Source organism: Colius striatus, chromosome 15 (genome assembly GCF_028858725.1).
Source record: "Colius striatus isolate bColStr4 chromosome 15, bColStr4.1.hap1, whole genome shotgun sequence".
NCBI classification, from domain to species: domain Eukaryota; kingdom Metazoa; phylum Chordata; class Aves; order Coliiformes; family Coliidae; genus Colius; species Colius striatus.
The window spans coordinates 19,602,306-19,614,566 of record NC_084773.1 but is presented as its reverse complement, the minus strand read 5'-3'; positions in this window follow the sequence as shown (position 1 = coordinate 19,614,566).

The following is a 12,261-nucleotide window of genomic DNA, read 5'->3' as shown; positions in this document are numbered from 1 at the left end:
CTCATTAGAAATAGGATGTGAAGGGGAGTATAATAAGCACAGCTACCACATAGCTACATAGTGTAGGGTAAAGTCCTGGAGGTGGAGAAATACACATTACGGGAATAGGAGTTACCTCTATGTATTTCTTACCCTCTCACTGAGAAACTGTTCTACATTTCCTGGCAATCCAAAAGTTCTATCAGGAGATGCAATGTGTAAGCCACATTGTCTGAGGCTGTAGGAAAAGTAGCTTCTTGTTTGCCATACAGGCAGCTGACTTTTAATATGGAAACTTTTATTTGACCTTGTATGCCAACAATCTTCCTTTTAATGAAATTCATCATTATGGTGCCTCATTTTGATGATACTTATTCAATTGAAAAGGCAATTTTCTTTGATGATGCATATTATTTATTCACCACAGAAAAGAAAGCAAGCAACTATTTTGGGAAGCAGGTAGTTTTCCAAGAAACTGGGCATGAGAGATTCATTTACATCAGCAAAACAAACCTATTTTTGAAAGAAAAAATAAAGGGAACTTAAAATAATTTCCTCCAAGTGATGCTGCTCAGTTTAGATCTGGCCTCAGGGTACATTCAGAAAACTTTCAAATTTCAGAAGCTTTCCAAACCAGGACTTTCAATTTAGCATTAAGGTTCTTAAAGATCTACTCAAAACACAGTTAATTGATGCTATTTTTGTTTGCCTGCCTGTGTCACCATGTAGACATACATATTCTCTCTCAGAGAGTGGAGATTACCCAGAGCAAATTGTAGTGAGCTACAAATTGTTTGAAAATCCAATTTTTTTTTTAGGGAGGAGCTTATGTGTTTGTCAAAGTCCAAATGCTTTACACAGACGCATTTGAGTAACATTTCTTCTAAGCTATATTGAATCCCTTCAGGCTTTCAGCTCCTCTGCAGTTGGGATTTGAGTCTCCTGTGCTACCATGGCCAGCACAGCCAGACCTTCCAAGGATGCAGTCAGGGAGCCACTGGTACAGCTCTAATTCCTTTTGCACAGAGCTAGTGGTTTTGCTTTTAATTGGAAGAAAACTGGCACTGCAGTATTACATTGTAGATTACCCAGCTCTAATGAAAGTAGAGTATGCAACAGAATCACTCTACTGGCATAATAAAAGATATTAACTGGAGAAAATGACCCTGCAGGATATACTTATTCTCACTGTTTCACACCGCCAGTTTCTTTTCTTCACTCTTTCCATATGATTAGGTAACTTCTGCAGCATAGGCTGGAGATAACAGAATGATTTTGCACCATTTGAAAACAGTAGGTTTTTAATCTTAGCCTCTGAACAAAACCTCTGATATGTAGAGCAAGGGAAGCTGATCTATTTAGCTGCACTAAAATCAGCTTATGCTACTTTGAAATACATCGCATGACTTCAGGGACTTGAATCCTGTATGCAAGGAGTTAGCAACACTGTAGATCCCGTAATATTTCTTCACTGCTCCTCTCTCTGGTCATCTTTCTTGCCATCCTGGAAGGTACCTGCCTATAGAAAAGGGAGGTTTCTGTCTTTTATCCTTCTGCCTTACCTCAAAGAAATGCTTACATTCAAACTTGTAATATCAGTATTAAAAGTTCCAACTGGAGCTTCTAGAAGAGGAATAGTCTTCATTGTGAAAATGAGTAGTGGAATTGGGCCCCAAGGAAATGCTGTGATCAAATTCTTCTGATGTGTTCATAAGCACTTTAAGTTTTACCACTGGTGAATGGAGGTGAAGACTTTCCTCCAAAATTCTCCCTCCCACAACAGACATGACTGACAGCTCTGAAGTGCACTCTCTGTCACAACAAACCCAGCTTGCAGCTGTTAGATGGATAAGCTGGGATACACAAGTGGAAGCAAGTCGTGTTTCATTGAGAAAAGGACAGACTATGCATAGTGTAAAAATGTATTAGCAGTCAGGTCAGGCCAGGAGTTTAAAAGCATAGGAAGTGAGATGGAAGTGAGATGCTGATAACAGCAACAACATTTCTTTTTCCATTTGCTGAAACAACATTACACGTATGACTGGGAAAAAAAGCATTTTATGCATGGAGAATTTGGTGCAACAAGAATATTACTGGGAAAAATACTTCTAGAAATACACCAGGTGATGTAATCTTAGGGCTAAATTTGTCAGGTTAAACCTGTGTGCAATCTGATTGTGTCACAAGTTACCCAGAGACTCGGCAAGTCTCTGGGGAAACCACCTACCACTATAATTGTCTAAATGCCTTTAACAATCTGTTTGTTATTGCTCTGTGCTGAAGCTGTAATTTAAATGCTTTTTTATCCAATTTTCTTGGGACTTTGTGGATCCTACTGCTATGGAAAAGGTTCTATAGGAACAGGTAGAAAAGCTATCACTAGAAAACTTTGGAAAAGTGTTTCCTGATTAGAGAGATCATTTAGACATCACCCTGTGCACATCTGATGAAAGCTTTGAGCTTTAAAATTATTTATTGGTGGTGTTTTTTAGAATTCCAGCTATTTCCCATCTAACTAGCCAAACAGTGGAATTCTTCATTAAACCTGTTAATTAAATTCTTAATAAAAAATGTGACATATGTGGAAATATGTTGGTGCTTCAGCAGTTTGTACTGAAATGTGTACAAGTTAGCATTTCATGGTTCCCTGATGATTAGAAATGCTGTTTTTCAGCTCTAATCAACATTTGTGTGTTTTAAACATACATTTTATCTTATGAAGTTGTTATTTTTTTTTTCCAGTTAAAATAGTTAAATATTCTTTATCTCAAGTTTTCATTTGGTGCCATTTTGGAAAGCTTTTCTATGAACTATATAAAGGCACTCAGTTCTAGCAATTGCTGTTATGTCAAGGATTGAAATGGGTTGAAGTGAGATGTATGATCTTGGTGAACCTGCTTCTGCAGGGGGGTTGGACTGGATGATCTCTAAAGGTCCCTTCCAACCCCTACCACTCTATCATTCCATGAAGGTGAAAGAAGAACCAATTCCCAATATGAATCTTTGTAAAAGGATGGAACACACTGAATTCTCTAATTGGGAAGTTAGACTCCAAGTCCTACCCTATTCAACAGTCAAGTATTTTAACAGCACAGATCATGTCTCCATCTTAGGGACAGAACAAATCACTCTGAAGGGTTTATTCCTATCTTCCCCCATAACAGAAGACTCTTTACACTATGGAGGAAGCACGTGTGAGTAATTGAAGCTCCAAACTGTGAAATGGATAAAGTTAGGTTAAATGTCTCCAAATCCATCAGACTTCAGCCTTATATCTGCTATCATTTTGTTTCAGCAATAGACTACTGTAACTCAGAGAAAACCCTCAAAGTTTCAGTTTCTCCCGAGCCCGTTGTTTACGTCACTCTAATTGCAAATACATTTTTTTGGCAGAATGCCCATAGAAGCAAGTTTATGTGAATCAGAGGTCTCACTGGTTGATCTGAGTGCTTTCTTTTTACTTAATTTGAGAAGAAGCATATGCAGCAGGGGGTGAAATATGAAGCCTACGTAATATCACATTCCAAAAATGTTACCCATCACAGTATCACAAGTCAACATGGAAGGTGTTAAATATATTGCTTCAGCTATGTCACTGGTGAAATAGATGTTTTCTTGGTAAGATTATAAGCATGTAGCTGAATCATGGAAACCCTATGAAGTGGCTCTTAGAGAAGGAGTAAAGCTTTTAGAAAAGAATTACTGTTTGTGTTTTGTTGAATAACAAATTGGTCTGTTGTTTCAAACTGCATTGCTCACACTGGTCCTCTCTCTGTGCACAAAGACAGTGGAACCAAATCCTACCAATATGAGTAGGAAGCTGCTCTTACTCCCTTGATTTCAAGGGGTTTACTCCTAATCTACATCATGACACATGAGAAGGAATCCAATTCCACCAATACACCTCTCCAGCAGACCTTTCATCTGCTAACTCTGACCTTTAGCTTCAGTTTTTCCACACTCTAATATCTCTGTTGAATGACAGGTTTATGATTAGGGGACAACAGAAATGTTCAGGGAAATATAAGAGTTGCCTCTAACCTTTGGTATTCTGGTACCAAGAGGTTTTTAGACGTTCAGAAATTCAGTGACCTGTTTTAGAGGAAAAGTCTTATCTAAAATTCTTAATAAAGTTTGAATAAGCATTGAGTTTGAAAAAAAACCCTTCAGAATGCCTGGACCCTGGGAAATCTTCCCATCCCTAATTGTGATTCAGCAGTTCCTTCACTGTCAAATGTGTGATAAATGCCAAAGCAGCAAAAGCAGGTCCTGCTCAGTATGAAGTTTAAGGCATATTTGCCTTTAGACCTGTGAATTTAATATACAAGTTCCTAAGTAATCCCTATACTTTCTGCCTTTAACATCATTGCTCTGAGTGAAAAATGTAAAGCTTTTTTTTTTTACCCCCTTTTTTCCCATACACTATGAGCTTGTCTATCAAGAACAAAGGCCAAGTTTTTATGTGGAAAAAAATCTTTCCTACTCTAAAGTAGTTCTTTTTAATAACACAATATTGGAATTCCAATGTTAGTGGCACTTGCTCTCAAGATGAACAATTCATTGCACCTATTTGCATATATAGGTGCCAAAGTGTCATTTTTTCTCTCGCAACAAAGGATGGGAAAGGAAAGATTTGAGCATTCATTTGAAATTTAAAAGTTTATTGTATCTTTTGTTTAGTGGAAAGTCTTCTGTGGTGCTTCCATGAACTCAGGGAGTATGAAAAACTCGAGTTTTCTGGTCTTTTATTCACCTTTTTACTTTTTCTAAAAAAAAACAAATCAAAGAATAATGTGAAAATAAAAATGAGAAGAGCAGAGGCTGCTCTCCAGATACTTAAACTTTTGTCATCCTTTATTCACCCTGTTAGAGGTCATGAGAAATAACGAGGACACAGAATCTCTGGGTGTGAGCGTCCTCTCTGAAGGAAGAATATCCCTTTTCTGCAGCTACTTTTGTGGTTATTTATCATCCTGGAGTAGAATCTCTGGTCAAAGAGGAAGAGTCCTTTCAAAATATTCAGGAACAAAAGGTTACAGAAGAACCAGGTTCAAATATAGGTTCTGTTACAGGTGGGAGACATTTGACCTTGAGTATTCTGTATGTCAGGTAAGAAAAACATCAGGCTTTCAGAATCCTCTGGACACCTAGGCTGAGAGAGAGAAAACCCAAACCAAACTCAGGCCTTGGCAATGTAGGCCTTTCTATTCCTACATTTCTATTCTTTGTTTTTCCCTTTCCCTCCATATTTTAAGAGTAATTGCAAAAGAACTTCCATTCCACTGAAAACTGGGGTGCACTTCAAAGCTGTCAACACTTTATAACCACAACCAATTCCATAACATTTGCTAACTTTGAAACATAGAGACATATAGTTTGAGAAACTCTGTTAAAAAAAAATGCTTCTTTGCTATTTTAAGTCTGAAAAATCTCACAACAGCAGTCTCCTAAGGAGATGTTATGTGGTACTTGCTTTTAGTATTGATCACTCACTGTCAGCATTGCCTGTATCACCCTGGAGTGTGGTCCCAGCTTAACAACTTGAGTCAAACAAAGCTGGGAAGCCTCAGACAGCTTGTTCCCTCAGTGCAGTGTATCCAAGAAGTCTCCTTTTAATGCAAGAACAAAAACTGACTTCTAAATACTTGTAGCAATTAAATATTTAATTGAGTTCTTGACTGGCCCAAGCTGCAGTAGTTGTGAGTTATTAACCCTGGTCATCCACCCTGTCCCCTTTTTTTGTCCTTGTTTGCTCTCTAATTTGCCAGGGGAAGCTGTTTTTACCTTGAATTATGGTGTGATGTGGGAGTTGGCAACTTTTATCTCTGCCTTGATTTCACCCTTGAAACAGTCAGTGATTAGAGAAGTTATATGTTAGATAGTGATTGGTGTAGTGTTTTGGAGATAAGAATGAGACAGATTGCTAATTACCCATCAGATTAAGAGCCTGAGCTCTTGGAAAACCAGATATTCTACAAGGTGCTACATGATATGCAGGCTCTGTCTTAAAGTATTTAGGGAATTTCCTAGTTAAAATTGAGAGCTAAAGTAGCTTCTCACTGTTTCTTGATATATTTTGCAAGGATTTAGGAAAATCAGCAAATTATTGTAGTGGATTCTTTTTTCTCCTTTTAGGGGCCTGAATGAGTTTTAGGTTATCCTAAGTCATGTCACATACATCCTGATGTGTGGTGATGTTTTAACCAAGGGTGATTACTGGATTTGGGAAGCCGCTGCAGCAGAGGTTCACCCCAGGGAGAGCTGCAAGCCCTGACCCTGCCTCAACAGTCCATCCCTGAGTCTTCCCACTGGGATTTCTTTTCTTTTTCCCTTCAAGAAAATTTTTTTTACCTGTCTGAGCTGTCTCCCTAGAAGCTTAACCTAGCTGCAAACCAAAATCCATTCAGATATTCAATAATACAACATGGACCTCTTGGCAAACAGGCACACACTTGGACATATGTTTAGACGAGCCCAAAACCATGATTTTGATGGCTTTTTTCCACTCCATTCCAATAGTTTGTAGTATAAAAGCCTAAGAAGACAGATCAGATAAAGAAAAGGATGCTGAAAGTGTGGAGCTCAATAGAAATAGAAATGCAAGTTGTTAGAGGAAGGGAAAGGACTGCTACCAATTTTCCCCAAAGGTCTCCCCTCTGGCCCCGATGTGTCTCCGCGGCCGTTTGTTGGGGTAAGCTGACTGATAAAAGCAGACACATGCTCAGGTCTTGCTGAAGGAAAAGCAAGGAAAGGGAAAGGTTTGTCTCCTCTGATTACCTGAGAAACTGTATTGAGTAATGTTCATTTTCAGAGCAGACTGCTAGAATCAAGTTTAGGAATAATCCGCAGAGACGTTCAGCATCCTGACTGAGCAATGGGCATTTTCCTTCTGTCATTTTCCACAAAGCAGAACAGTTGCAACAATGGAAGAGTAAGATTGCTACTAAAAGCACCTCCATAAACCTGTTAAATTGTTTATTAGGATGTACTCTGGGAAGCAGGAGTTTGTATCTTCTTAGGCAAATAAACCTTTGTAAAGACTGAGTAGTTTTGTAAACAGGAGACACAAACATGGTTGCTCTTTATACAGAAACAGACACCTTCTTCTATATCTGTGCTCTCAAAGATGCCTGGTTCATGCTAGGAAACTCTCAGGCTGTAGCAGGGGGAGGAGAAGATCAGGCCTTCCTCTCTCAGCATCCTTAAATCAGTCTCCTAGCTCCTCATACTAATAAAGGATGTTCTCCTAAAGTGTCTGCTCCTCTGGCCTAAACCATGCCTGAATGGACTTGCATGATGGGTATCACCCCTATCAGTCCTCCTTCAGGTGCCTAGAGCAGTTTGTGGGCTGCAATAGAGGGGGGGGATATGTTTTGGGCATTTTCTCTAGGTTTTTATAAAGCTGAGGTGCTGTGGGGTGTGCTGGGGCAGAGGGCTGAGGCAGCAGCTGCCAGCCCAGATGCTGGGGCACAGTCAGGGAGCCGTGCATGCCTCTCTCTTTTGCTGCTGAGGGAGCCCTTGCTATTTCCCTTCTTCCAAGAACCTGCAATCTGCCATTTGTTTGCTGCATGTAATGGATAGGCAGATAGCAGGAGGCAGAGGGGACTGCTCTGTTTGTGTAAGTGACCGTGGCAGCTTGCTGCTGACTCATATTTGCACATGTGTGTGTTTCAGGTTTGTCCATGAGGCATCAGAGAGAAATTGCTCCTGGCTCAGACAGCCCTGGCCTGCCCTTCTCTTCAAAAGCTTCCACAGCAGACAGGAGGAGTTACATGTGCTCCAGCAAATAATAAAACCTCCTTTCTGTTTTAACCAGCCACCCCACTAGTCCAACTCTGCCCAAGGAACACTGCACATGGAGAGACTTCTTATAATTTATATCAGAATCCTGCAGCTCAACCCTCTGTATTATCTTTTATTTTCCCAGCTCTCACCTGCAGGTCAAGGTAGGCACTGGAGCAGTGGCCCCAGAATCCATTAGCTAACAAAAAAAAAAGCACTGTTTTTATTTTAGTTTCAAGGAGGGATAAAAAACCCCACAATCTTCTGCAGCTTTCTCTCTTGCAGACAAAATTTCCTTAGGTCACAAGGAAACTTGAGGCAGGTAGAGCTGTCAAGTGGTGGTAGGGAGGCATCTAACAATGTAATTGCACAAAGGTGTGTTTGAACACAATTTGGAGCAGCAGTTTGAGATCTCTCTAATGAAAGGGAGAAATAATCAACTCACTGGGAAGAGGCACACACCCATCCCCCTTATGCCCCAGAGTTAGTTCTGTTGTCAATTAGGGCAAAAAGGAAGTTCAGCCCTATTAGAAGTTAGGAAAGAGGGTGGGTGGTGGTGGTTTGGTTTATTAAGTACTTGATTGTTTTCAGTTGTAGTTTGAGGTGTCCCTGAAAGTGAGGTGGTTTTGGCTCTCCTGTTTAGCAGACAAGTGCTGAAGGGTGAGTAGATTGTCTGGGTTTTTGTTTGACTTTTGAGGAGCTGTTTTAAGAAGGCTTTCAGCTTTGGAATAGTAGATATACCTGTTCCTAAATTGGAGCCTGAATGATGTTTTATCTTCCTATGTATTCTTCATGTGCTACTCCCAAAAGTATTGGGTAGCAACTCCCTTGAGGTTAAAAATGATGACACTCTCCTTTATAAAGTCATAAGAGAAGTGTAACCATAGGAAGCAATATCCTGATTATTTTCTTTTGGAATTGGGGACCCTGCTGACAACAACTAGAAAGGCAAAGCAGGAAGGACTTAGAATGGTAGGAGTAATGAAGTCTTGGATTATCTTTAACCCTAAATGTGTGCCTTCCCTGGAACTGCCTTCTTGCATGTTATCCCTAATATTTTCACTCTATGCTCCAAGAGTTGTCAGGAACATATTCACAAACATAAAATGACACAGTTATGTAGATTTTGCACTGTCTTGTATCCTCTGCACGTTGAAGCAAACTGGAGTAAGTTATTCTTTGTATTCTGTGACTTGTTAATGCTACGTGACCCAGCTGACACAAGAATAAAAGACTTTGGGAAGCACTTACTGGGAAAAAAGTGGATGCTTGCTAAAGGGTGTTCATTTTTAATCACAGCAGCCTGAAACTAATTTAATGTGTGTGGTAGTCTCAAATCTTTTCTATGGACCTAAAGGGGTGCTGAAAATGTTGAGGATTTGTTTGTATTTAGCAGTCACTTTGTGCCTTGCTCTGCTGCAAATTAGAAAGGGAGCTGTAGTACAAGCCTGTTGATTTTTGCCTTGCCAACTTGCCACCTTGCTCTCTGATATATTTTTTTCACTCTCTGTGGTGTCTGTGCACGAGTAGCATTGTGAAGCACAAACTATTAGAAGGGATCTTGCTCTTATAACTAAGAGAGTTGAGAGCCTCCTCTGATCTTATAATGAAATGATGATCTAGGAAGACAGGTCCCTGTTGCTCTGAAATGGTGAGCTCGTTTCGAAGCCTCTGGTGAATAAAAGAGTTGCCAGTAGAACTGAGCCCGTAGCAGTTCAACCAGAGCATTCATCTAGGCTGTGTCTGTCACAATGGGTCACAGAGGCTAAATTATTACTGAGGTTATCAGAAGCTGACAAAAAACGAGTTTGTACACAAGGACTGAGAAGCCTTGCTGCCTCCTAGAGTAAGCTGCTCTCTGCTCACTCCAAACTGGGTCTGAATTTGCTCAAAAGGCTGTGAAAAAACTCCATCCTTTCTATACCACTAAATCAAGTTTCAATTTGCAAAGAAACCTGATGGCAACTGAAAGGATTGTATCTTGCTTTCTATTTGATTTCATCTTAGCTTCAAGATTCTGGTTGCTACACCATTCCCTTTTGAAAGAACCATCAAATACTTCTTGCAAAGAATTCAATGGAGAGTAGCCACATGTGGAGAGATCTCAGTAGGCATATTTAACCTTGTGAATCAGTTGCACTTCCTACATGTTTAGTGCTTTATGAAAATTCATGTTTTCATCTGCATCTTGCAAATTCTTCACTGTACTGAGGTTTTCCATTGAAAAAAAAGTTCAAAAAAACTTGACTGATATTCTAATGAGTTCTGCTGAATGCTGATGAGCTCAGTGTTAATGGGCAGACGTTTCTTGTGGCTGCTGTTTAACTTGAGTGCTGTCAAAATAATAGTGGTTGCTACTCATGCACCTCCAATTTACTCTCGTTAATGGTGCTTTAGTTGTTTCTGAAATCATCCTTCAAAGATGATTTTAAGTGACATCCACGTAGGCCTAAAGACCTGAATTGCCTTCTAAATCATATCCATTTGTGCCTAGGGATTTAATTAAAATATTTTGAAATAGAGGATAAAAGATTTGGAAGATTTAGAAAGAAGCTTTGCTCCCACCCTCACTCAGTAGCCATGCTCAGAGAGACAGAGGACTGTTTATAAATACACTGTAATTGCCTTAATGAAGTACATAATCATGTGATGTTGGAAAAATAGGATGGAGGTGAAGTTTAATGAGATGAAAGAGTCTCTGCTAGTTCTAATTACAAGCCACAATTTCAAGGCTTTCATATCTGTCTTGAAACTTTTAAATTTTGAATGTAGGACACACATTTTATACCTCTGGGTTTTACTTTTTCATCAAACACAGGAGCATCTTAGCAGAGCTTTCCCCATTTTAACAACATAAAACTCTATTGCCAAAGCAGATTATTTAGATTTAGAGCTAAGGAAAGTTAAGAGAAGGGTAGAAATGGCTAGGAATTTAAAATAACCTAGGCCTTTATTGTCCTCTAACTTCAGGTAAAGCATTGACAAGGGTTCTTTGCAGGCTATTTAAAAAGAAAACAGAGTCAAGATGCAGGACTGAGCCTTTAGTTAATACCTGCACCTTTAACACTGTAAGGGTAACAAACTGCTGAATTCATGTGACCCTAGAAACTCTGTTCTTCTAGCAATAACGCTCAGACTGAATGCTTTCCCCTGCACTTGTCCTGAGCTACTGAGAATTTGCATGATTAAGCGGGGTGTATGTGTGTGGGGGGAAAGTTCTTAAGCTGTTGTTGCTAGGGAAACTGCCACCTTCATATTTGCCTAGTGAGAACAACTGTCTCTCTTTGTATCTAAGCAAAGGAAATCTGGGAGCAGCTCTTTAGTAGTGGCAAGGTTGCACATATTAAGAGAACTGTGTGGGACTAATGACAATGCTTGCTTTGAGGGAGTTTGCCTACTGCAATATGTTCGGGTGGAGGGGTGCATTTTCCTAGCAGCAATCCAAGCAGGCTTTGTATCTTTTTCTTCCTTCCTAATTATTCTTTTTAAACACACAGACACTGTAGATGAGTTTTCAGCTGTGAAGAATGTATTTTTTTTTCTTTCCTTTTGGACCACTTTTGTCCTTTGAATAATGGTATGCAGTATAAGCCAGCCCAAAGAAAATTGCAGTGCTCTCCTACTTATTTTATAGGTCCTGTCAGATTGGGTTGGAGATACATTAGGGTTTCAGCTGTAATGTCCACCTTGCATTCACCTGTGATCTTTTTCTCTTGCAAACCTGTCATTTGTTCCTACCCAGTGTATCAACCACTCAGAGGAAGCTGCAGCATTTGATTTAGTGACTCTGGCCAGAGTAAATTTAGTACCACCAGCTGTGATAGAAGTCATACAATTGTTTATTTCTTCCTTCTTCCCACTTTGAGTGTGACTCTTCATAAGTTAGTACTCAGTAGCTTTGGGTTCCTAATGACATAGAGGTCCCTGATGTAATAATAATGATGTGATATCTATTTCCATCATGCCCTCTGTGTTTTGTACTGTTGGAATGTCAATTGTACAGCTCAGTTTTGTCTCTGATGTAGTGTATTACTTTTTGCTTCAAGTCAGTGATGATTCCCAGACACTTACCATATCTGTATGGATATATATTCAGCTGCTCTGATAATACAACCTGTGCACAAACTGCAAACCTGGAGTAAAGCTTAGGTGCACAATTGCCAGCACTAGGTTACTCAGTGAGGCTGTGCAGGTTACGCTGAGAGCAAAAGAAGACATGCTATGTTTGATGACAGTATGCAAGTAGGAGGGACAGGTCAGTCTGTACACTGTCACACTGTACAGGAGACCTCCTTGATGATGTCTTAATCAATAGGGCCCATAAAATGTAATTCTTTGTTGTAGAATTGTCTAATGTGTTTAAGGGTTTTATCATACTAGCTGTATGGCATATTCATAAGGAGATCTGTAAGCAAACAAAGAATGCTGAACTGGAGATTTGGTTTGAGATAAATGATTGAGGGTTTTTTTGTGTGTTAGTAACATATTGTGCATCTGTCC